Genomic DNA, 10487 nt, shown 5'->3' with positions numbered 1-10487 from the left:
AGCTGTGGATGAAAACGGTGCTCCAGCGACGACAGGAAGAGTTGAGCCTCCAAGAATCCGGTGAGAGATGAGTCCCGCTGGGAAGGGGAGAGAGAGCAGCTTTAGCCTTTGTCAGGGGGCGTGGCCGGCAGGGAGAGCGGCCACAGGTGTTGCACGCAGGGACTCCTGGGCAATGGAGTCCCTGCTCGGCTGCTCGCAGCCCTGCCGGTGGACACAGGGGTCAAGAGTCTTTAGTTCCCCTTCAGACGCCTCCCAGGGACCACGGGCGCAGCGGGACCTGCGCAGCGGGTCCGGCAAGCTGTGGATGAAATCGGTGCTCCGGCGACGACAGGAAGAGTTGAGCCTCCAAGAATCCGGTGAGAGATGAGTCCCGCTGGGAAGGGGAGAGAGAGCAGCTTTAGCCTTTGTCAGGGGGCGTGGCCGGCAGGGAGAGCGGCCACAGGTGTTGCACGCAGGGACTCCTGGGCAATGGAGTCCCTGCTCGGCTGCTCGCAGCCCTGCCGGTGGACACAGGGGTCAAGAGTCTTTAGTTCCCCTTCAGACGCCTCCCAGGGACCACGGGCGCAGGTCCGGCAAGCTGTGGATGAAATCGGTGCTCCGGCGACGACAGGAAGAGTTGAGCCTCCAAGAATCCGGTGAGAGATGAGTCCCGCTGGGAAGGGGAGAGAGAGCAGCTTTAGCCTTTGTCAGGGGGCGTGGCCGGCAGGGAGAGCGGCCACAGGTGTTGCACGCAGGGACTCCTGGGCAATGGAGTCCCTGCTCGGCTGCTCGCAGCCCTGCCGGTGGACACAGGGGTCAAGAGTCTTTAGTTCCCCTTCAGACGCCTCCCAGGGACCACGGGCGCAGCGGGACCCGCGCAGCGGGTCCGGCAAGCTGTGGATGAAAACGGTGCTCCAGCGACGACAGGAAGAGTTGAGCCTCCAAGAATCCGGTGAGAGATGAGTCCCGCTGGGAAGGGGAGAGAGAGCAGCTTTAGCCTTTGTCAGGGGGCGTGGCCGGCAGGGAGAGCGGCCACAGGTGTTGCACGCAGGGACTCCTGGGCAATGGAGTCCCTGCTCGGCTGCTCGCAGCCCTGCCGGTGGACACAGGGGTCAAGAGTCTTTAGTTCCCCTTCAGACGCCTCCCAGGGACCACGGGCGCAGCGAGACCCGCGCAGCGGGTCCGGCAAGCTGTGGATGAAAACGGTGCTCCAGCGACGACAGGAAGAGTTGAGCCTCCAAGAATCCGGTGAGAGATGAGTCCCGCTGGGAAGAGAGCAGCTTTAGCCTTTGTCAGGGGGCGTGGCCGGCAGGGAGAGCGGCCACAGGTGTTGCACGCAGGGACTCCTGGGCAATGGAGTCCCTGCTCGGCTGCTCGCAGCCCTGCCGGTGGACACAGGGGTCAAGAGTCTTTAGTTCCCCTTCAGACGCCTCCCAGGGACCACGGGCGCAGCGGGACCCGCGCAGCGGGTCCGGCAAGCTGTGGATGAAAACGGTGCTCCAGCGACGACAGGAAGAGTTGAGCCTCCAAGAATCCGGTGAGAGATGAGTCCCGCTGGGAAGGGGAGAGAGAGCAGCTTTAGCCTTTGTCAGGGGGCGTGGCCGGCAGGGAGAGCGGCCACAGGTGTTGCACGCAGGGACTCCTGGGCAATGGAGTCCCTGCTCGGCTGCTCGCAGCCCTGCCGGTGGACACAGGGGTCAAGAGTCCTTAGTTCCCCTTCAGACGCCTCCCAGGGACCACGGGCGCAGCGAGACCCGCGCAGCGGGTCCGGCAAGCTGTGGATGAAAACGGTGCTCCAGCGACGACAGGAAGAGTTGAGCCTCCAAGAATCCGGTGAGAGATGAGTCCCGCTGGGAAGGGGAGAGAGAGCAGCTTTAGCCTTTGTCAGGGGGCGTGGCCGGCAGGGAGAGCGGCCACAGGTGTTGCACGCAGGGACTCCTGGGCAATGGAAACCCTGCTCGGCTGCTCGCAGCCCTGCCGGTGGACACAGGGGTCAAGAGTCTTTAGTTCCCCTTTAGACACCTCCCAGGGACCACGGGCGCAGCGGGACCCTCGCAGCGGGTCCGGCAAGCTGTGGATGAAAACGGTGCTCCAGCGACGACAGGAAGAGTTGAGCCTCCAAGAATCCGGTGAGAGATGAGTCCCGCTGGGAAGGGGAGAGAGAGCAGCTTTAGCCTTTGTCAGGGGGCGTGGCCGGCAGGGAGAGCGGCCACAGGTGTTGCACGCAGGGACTCCTGGGCAATGGAGTCCCTGCTCGGCTGCTCGCAGCCCTGCCGGTGGACACAGGGGTCAAGAGTCTTTAGTTCCCCTTCAGACGCCTCCCAGGGACCACGGGCGCAGCGGGACCCGCGCAGCGGGTCCGGCAAGCTGTGGATGAAATCGGTGCTCCGGCGACGACAGGAAGAGTTGAGCCTCCAAGAATCTGGTGAGAGATGAGTCCCGCTGGGAAGGGGAGAGAGAGCAGCTTTAGCCTTTGTCAGGGGGCGTGGCCGGCAGGGAGAGCGGCCACAGGTGTTGCACGCAGGGACTCCTGGGCAATGGAGTCCCTGCTCGGCTGCTCGCAGCCCTGCCGGTGGACACAGGGGTCAAGAGTCTTTAGTTCCCCTTCAGATGCCTCCCAGGGACCACGGGCGCAGCGGGACCCGCGCAGCGGGTCCGGCAAGCTGTGGATGAAATCGGTGCTCCGGCGACGACAGGAAGAGTTGAGCCTCCAAGAATCCGGTGAGAGATGAGTCCCGCTGGGAAGGGGAGAGAGAGCAGCTTTAGCCTTTGTCAGGGGGCGTGGCCGGCAGGGAGAGCGGCCACAGGTGTTGCACGCAGGGACTCCTGGGCAATGGAGTCCCTGCTCGGCTGCTCGCAGCCCTGCCGGTGGACACAGGGGTCAAGAGTCTTTAGTTCCCCTTCAGACGCCTCCCAGGGACCACGGGCGCAGCGGGACCCGCGCAGCGGGTCCGGCAAGCTGTGGATGAAAACGGTGCTCCAGCGACGACAGGAAGAGTTGAGCCTCCAAGAATCCGGTGAGAGATGAGTCCCGCTGGGAAGGGGAGAGAGAGCAGCTTTAGCCTTTGTCAGGGGGCGTGGCCGGCAGGGAGAGCGGCCACAGGTGTTGCACGCAGGGACTCCTGGGCAATGGAGTCCCTGCTCGGCTGCTCGCAGCCCTGCCGGTGGACACAGGGGTCAAGAGTCTTTAGTTCCCCTTCAGACGCCTCCCAGGGACCACGGGCGCAGCGAGACCCGCGCAGCGGGTCCGGCAAGCTGTGGATGAAAACGGTGCTCCAGCGACGACAGGAAGAGTTGAGCCTCCAAGAATCCGGTGAGAGATGAGTCCCGCTGGGAAGAGAGCAGCTTTAGCCTTTGTCAGGGGGCGTGGCCGGCAGGGAGAGCAGCCACAGGTGTTGCACGCAGGGACTCCTGGGCAATGGAGTCCCTGCTCGGCTGCTCGCAGCCCTGCCGGTGGACACAGGGGTCAAGAGTCTTTAGTTCCCCTTCAGACGCCTCCCAGGGACCACGGGCGCAGCGGGACCCGCGCAGCGGGTCCGGCAAGCTGTGGATGAAAACGGTGCTCCAGCGACGACAGGAAGAGTTGAGCCTCCAAGAATCCGGTGAGAGATGAGTCCCGCTGGGAAAGGGAGAGAGAGCAGCTTTAGCCTTTGTCAGGGGGCGTGGCCGGCAGGGAGAGCGGCCACAGGTGTTGCACGCAGGGACTCCTGGGCAATGGAGTCCCTGCTCGGCTGCTCGCAGCCCTGCCGGTGGACACAGGGGTCAAGAGTCTTTAGTTCCCCTTCAGACGCCTCCCAGGGACCACGGGCGCAGCGGGACCCGCGCAGCGGGTCCGGCAAGCTGTGGATGAAAACGGTGCTCCAGCGACGACAGGAAGAGTTGAGCCTCCAAGAATCCGGTGAGAGATGAGTCCCGCTGGGAAGGGGAGAGAGAGCAGCTTTAGCCTTTGTCAGGGGGCGTGGCCGGCAGGGAGAGCGGCCACAGGTGTTGCACGCAGGGACTCCTGGGCAATGGAGTCCCTGCTCGGCTGCTCGCAGCCCTGCCGGTGGACACAGGGGTCAAGAGTCCTTAGTTCCCCTTCAGACGCCTCCCAGGGACCACGGGCGCAGCGAGACCCGCGCAGCGGGTCCGGCAAGCTGTGGATGAAAACGGTGCTCCAGCGACGACAGGAAGAGTTGAGCCTCCAAGAATCCGGTGAGAGATGAGTCCCGCTGGGAAGGGGAGAGAGAGCAGCTTTAGCCTTTGTCAGGGGGCGTGGCCGGCAGGGAGAGCGGCCACAGGTGTTGCACGCAGGGACTCCTGGGCAATGGAGTCCCTGCTCGGCTGCTCGCAGCCCTGCCGGTGGACACAGGGGTCAAGAGTCTTTAGTTCCCCTTCAGACACCTCCCAGGGACCACGGGCGCAGCGGGACCCTCGCAGCGGGTCCGGCAAGCTGTGGATGAAAACGGTGCTCCAGCGACGACAGGAAGAGTTGAGCCTCCAAGAATCCGGTGAGAGATGAGTCCCGCTGGGAAGGGGAGAGAGAGCAGCTTTAGCCTTTGTCAGGGGGCGTGGCCGGCAGGGAGAGCGGCCACAGGTGTTGCACGCAGGGACTCCTGGGCAATGGAGTCCCTGCTCGGCTGCTCGCAGCCCTGCCGGTGGACACAGGGGTCAAGAGTCTTTAGTTCCCCTTCAGACGCCTCCCAGGGACCACGGGCGCAGCGGGACCCGCGCAGCGGGTCCGGCAAGCTGTGGATGAAAACGGTGCTCCAGCGACGACAGGAAGAGTTGAGCCTCCAAGAATCCGGTGAGAGATGAGTCCCGCTGGGAAGGGGAGAGAGAGCAGCTTTAGCCTTTGTCAGGGGGCGTGGCCGGCAGGGAGAGCGGCCACAGGTGTTGCACGCAGGGACTCCTGGGCAATGGAGTCCCTGCTCGGCTGCTCGCAGCCCTGCCGGTGGACACAGGGGTCAAGAGTCTTTAGTTCCCCTTCAGACGCCTCCCAGGGACCACGGGCGCAGCGGGACCCGCGCAGCGGGTCCGGCAAGCTGTGGATGAAAAAGGTGCTCCAGCGACGACAGGAAGAGTTGAGCCTCCAAGAATCCGGTGAGAGATGAGTCCCGCTGGGAAGGGGAGAGAGAGCAGCTTTAGCCTTTGTCAGGGGGCGAGGCTGGCAGGGAGAGCGGCCACAGGTGTTGCACGCAGGGACTCCTGGGCACTGGAGTCCCTGCTCGGCTGCTCGCAGCCCTGCCGATGGACACAGGGGTCAAGAGTCTTTAGTTCCCCTTCAGACGCCTCCCAGGGACCACGGGCGCAGCGGGACCCGTGCAGCGGGTCCGGCAAGCTGTGGATGAAAACGGTGCTCCAGCGACGACAGGAAGAGTTGAGCCTCCAAGAATCCGGTGAGAGATGAGTCCCATCAAATAATAATCGTGAGGCATTGATTGAAAGACGGCCAGCTAAACCACCAATGGAAAGACTCACGTTTGTTAGCACATTTAATGCATTGTCAAATACCATCCAAAAAACAGTTCGCAAACATTGGGGTATTCTCAATACCACTAATGCTAACATCCCCGCGCCTCTTTTTGCATTCAAAAGAGCACCAAGCCTGCGAGATACCCTTGTCCATACCAGGCCTCGGACTTTCAACACTGTTAGTTCAGGAAATTTATGGGATCTCCCACCGGTTTCTGGTCACTATCCGTGTGGATCATGCAGTGTTTGCGCTCAGACGGCTAAAACTAAGACAGTCGATATAGGAACAGGCAGAACGTGGGTCCTCAAGAAACACACGAATTGTAACACTGACAACGTTATTTATATGATTACCTGCCCATGCTCCCTACGATATATCGGCCATACTACCCGCAAAATTAAATTGAGGATTGGGGAACACAAGAGTACCATCAGGTGTCGTAAACAGGCCACCAAACTCACGAACCATTTCCTGGAGGCTAGACACTCAGCTGAGGAAATGAAGTGGCTAATTCTGGAGCAGCCCTATATCCCTCCCCACATCAGTGATATATCAAAGTTCCTATTTAAGAAGGAACAGAAATGGATTTTCCTTCTTAGAAGCCATGTTCAGGGACTTAATGATGATATACCTTGGACATCACTATAAACAAACTGTGCATTCATCAATGTCCAGTTATCTGACTGAGTGAGTTTTTGAGAACACCATATCATTCACCACATAGTTGAACCAGTTCTCATACTCCTCTCTTAACAAGCTGACATCCTTTCCTGTCTGATGTCTCAAGGTTATTATTCTGCATGATAAATATGCATGAACATCTAATTGGTCTGTCCTCTATTAAGAGTGTGCAACTAGTGTGTCCACCATGTTAGTTTTTTCTGCATCATACAATTCTTTAAGAAGTGATGTTGCATAACACATACATATATTATTGTGGATTTTTACAATATCATGTCTCCCAGACAGCGCATATATAATCAACTCTACAATTCAAATTTGTTTCCTGGTGTGCTAATATCCAATGAGACCTGAAACAGCATATTTGTATAAGAGACGCTAACTCCAACATTCTTACAACACGGCGCAGACGCGCGCCGCGAACACTGTCTCCATTTGTGAAGGATTCTGCGCAGTAAGCTCCCAGACGCTTTAATTCCATTGCGCATGCGCATACAATAAAGCGTCTTTGTTGGCACAAGCGCGCCCTACCAACAGCGCATCTTTATTTCAAGGCTTTTGAACTAAATTGCATTACGCATGCGCTCAGTATATAGTGTTCTCATATGGCGCGAGCGCGCTCTAAAAAAACAGCGCGATCGTTAACCATTTATAACAAATCCACTAGCTAATTTTTGACAGCTGTACCTCATCAATCAATTGACTCGGGTATAAAAGACGAGCGCGCCCAACCGTCAGTTACCTCCACTCCCTCTCGGATGTTGGTGTAGAGGTACCGACGGACAGGTAGGATGCTCAGTTCAGGCCCTAGCCAAGTACCTTGCCCTCTCTTTTCAACATAGTTGTGCTTATTGTTTTGGCACTCTTGTGCATTGTTTTTTCAAGCCACAACTAATTATTTCATATAGTTTATTTAGTTTGGGCTGCATCTTTGACCACCCAGCATGGTTTGCACCATGTGTTCATTCGAGGTTGAATCTCCTTTTCACAATTAGATTTTGTTAGTAGAATATTGGAAATATGTGACCAATTGGACTATAGTACCCCTGATATTTCTCTGAGGTCCTTAAATCTTTTTCCATTCTGACAGAGCGGGGCCTCCTTATTCCCGAGTGGGTGACCGGGTGAGGTGAGGCACTTTCCCACAGAACGCTGGGTAAGTCTAGTAATTTTGACTATTTGTGATTTAAACACATCAAACCAGTAGTAATTCATAACTACTGAGTAACGGAGAGACTTTCTCTACCGTACTGTTTGTGTGCCTGTTGTTTGTCTGGTGCTTTTTTGATACCATTATACACTTTATTTAGTTGTACACTTTTTTCTTGTTTTAGGAAAGACGGCATGATTGGATTATCACCAGTATACATCTGGGCTCAGAGTAACTGGTAGGATTTATCCATTTATGAGTGTACATATTCACTATCATTGTTAATTTATTTTACTCAAGTTTGCAGTCGCAGTATTCACCAGGTCCTGAAGAAAGCTAGGACCAGTTGTCCATCTAGCTGAAACATGTCGACCTTAATACACCATGCCTTGACATAGTTATTATTTAAAACTATTGGGCTTTGCTTTTAGATTTGACCCTAGTACCATACTTAATAAATTGATTTTTGGTCCTTCGAGTCAATTTTATCTTCACTTCCACTTTTCATTTGCACTGCACTCCATTGGCATCACCAGTGAAGCACTGTGGTCTAAGATTATATCTGCAAAATCCATCTTTGCATCATTACCAGGTGCCTTGATTAAGAATTGGATTTATGATACATCTCCCACGTGACGATACTCCACCAGATGGGTGGGCTGATGGGAATTTTTTCTAGCCCAGTGCTATCACTGCAATGTCATTAATGGATTTATGGTTCTAGACTCAACATGGCACACTCACAGTAATCTTGACCAGGTTACTTTCGTTTGTTTTGCTAGCTGTTATAGGGGCCCAAGTTGCCTTGGTCGTTAAATATGCCCTTTTGACCCTCCCGACCCCATTTTCTCTGCGGTATGACTGGTACCTTTTTCCACATTTTATGGGAATGCCCAGAGGTGGTCGAGTTTTGGTCTCGTGTGAATGTCGTCATGGAGAGGGTCACTGGGGTGGCGCTACTGCCCGAGGCCAGGCGCTGCCTCCTGAATGTTTGGGAGCCCAATGACTACAATACGGCACAGATTACCTGGGCGTCCCTTGGTAATATGATCGCCAAAAGAGACATTGCACAGCTCTGGGGTTCCCCATGGCCTCCGACTGTAACATTGTGGGCAGAGAATGTGGACTGGTGCATGTTTCGCGAGAAGACTGTCTATCTGTCGCGTGAACGGCCCAAGAAGTGGGGCAGAATCTGGTCACAATGGAACACATATCGTGGCAATATATGCACCCCCCCACAAGATTTGTTTCCCGATGATACCTTGTCCCCCTGATTGACATTCCGACTATTAATTAACCTGTACTGCTATTGGTTTCCTCGCTGCCCCCCCACGATACATCGTGACTGTGTTATGTATGCTACATTGCTGAAGCGCCCAGTACATGGACCCATGACTGTATTCCTGTTTCTCTCTTGCCTTGTGTAACCTGTTATTGTTGTTGTTAATTTTCAATAAAAATTCTTCAAAAAAAAAAAAGTTTGTGCAGCAGGTGCATGAACCTAAGTTGAGAACGAACATTAACCTACCAGTCTCCCTCTTATTGACAACTAATCGGTGTGTGAGCTTGTTGGATGCTATAAATATGATCTGGGGTAAAATACAGTTACTGTTTCTAAATTCAAAACCAGCTACCAGCATGAAGATTACGTCAAACGTTTATTACTTATGCATGGGATTATGTCAGCGTAATTCGGTTTTGTACAGTTGAATTTACACACTCCGCATTCACAGTATACAGTACAATAAACATTTATCAAATTCTCGGAACCAGAGCCTATCCCGGGTTATTCAAAAGAAGGCATGTATATACAGAGTTAAACGATCTTCAGTTTACATTTAATCAAGGTGAACCGAATAAGGGTGCATTGTTGTTTTAAGTGAAAATTGCCAGTTGAACGGTCAGTTTTAAGGTTCCCTGCTTTTTGTTGTAAATTTACAAGAAACAGTCTGAACAGTCATTAAAAAAACTACCTTCACAGGGTGTGGCACTATGGAATGGCCCTTTGCCCTTTCGTCTCCTGGGAAGTTGTTACCTCATGTTGCCACCTAGAAACATTTGAAAGCTCGCATTTTCAGATCTATTTTCTCAACTGTGCGTTTCTAGAGCTCTTTTTGTCCTGCGTTGTTTCCTTTTCCTGAAAATTCTTGCAGTCATATGTTTCAAACATCGTGATACTCTAATTATAAACCCCTATGGTACGTTCAAGAGCACACCAAAGAGAAAGCCATGTTGTATTGGATCGATAAAAAGCTGGATACACTTCAATAATTAGGATTCCTTTTAAGGTTGCAGTAGCTTTCAGGATGTGCATCCGCCAAGTAACAACATTTCAAAGTGGGAACTATTCAGCATACTTAAGTGCATGCACATTCCTACAGAATTATGTGGCCAGTCTTCTTTATTATAATTTTTTAACATGCTACACAGAAGTCACACTGCTCCACAACACTAATAAGATCCCAAAGGCGCAACCTTTTGGCTATGTCAATGCTTGTTTTTTTTGTTGCAGATTTATATAGCGCCAACTCGACCCCAAGGTATAGGATCGCTTTGCTTGAGCATCGGTTACGTTTCACCAGGACACATTCTTTATTTTTTTCTCGGTAGGCACGGGAGATTAAGTGATTTGCCCACAATCACAGGATGCGGACGCGACCCCGCGGTACGAACCTTGGTTTCCCTAGCTCCAAAGTCGGCATTCTAGCCGTCAGACACATCCTCTCATCCGTCAATTAGCCTCACATTCTTATCAATCAAATGAATCATTTGGTAGATCTTATTATATTTTAGAACCTCGGTGCTGACAGTGCTCACAGAACGGGTAGCAGAGACAGTAGAAAGTGAAGTTGTTTATCATCAATTCCGGAGAGGCCTGTGACTACACGTGAGGCCCAATGAGCGAAGTCAAGGGTGCGTGCCTTTTTAGCAACAAACAATGGGAGACAGCGAGACATCAGCCAATCCGAGCCTGCGCTGCAAAAAAACCTCGACCGTCCGATTATATTCTTTGTATTGTAGATAGGGTATCCATCTTTGAAATTGATTTCCTTTAACGAAGGTAAAACAATCTAGAACTAAACTTAGAATTAAAAGGAGCACGTTCAAATTGTGTTTCATGGAACAAAAATTCAGTATCCATATACTACTTTACGATTTCTAAAATTCATTATAAACGTATTTTGTATTTTGCGCTTATTAAGAGACAGCACTTGATTTTAC

Source organism: Lissotriton helveticus, chromosome 7 (assembly GCF_964261635.1).
Source record: "Lissotriton helveticus chromosome 7, aLisHel1.1, whole genome shotgun sequence".
Lineage (NCBI taxonomy): Eukaryota > Metazoa > Chordata > Amphibia > Caudata > Salamandridae > Lissotriton > Lissotriton helveticus.
The sequence above is the reverse complement of the archived record's forward strand: the minus strand, read 5'-3'. Positions refer to the sequence as shown.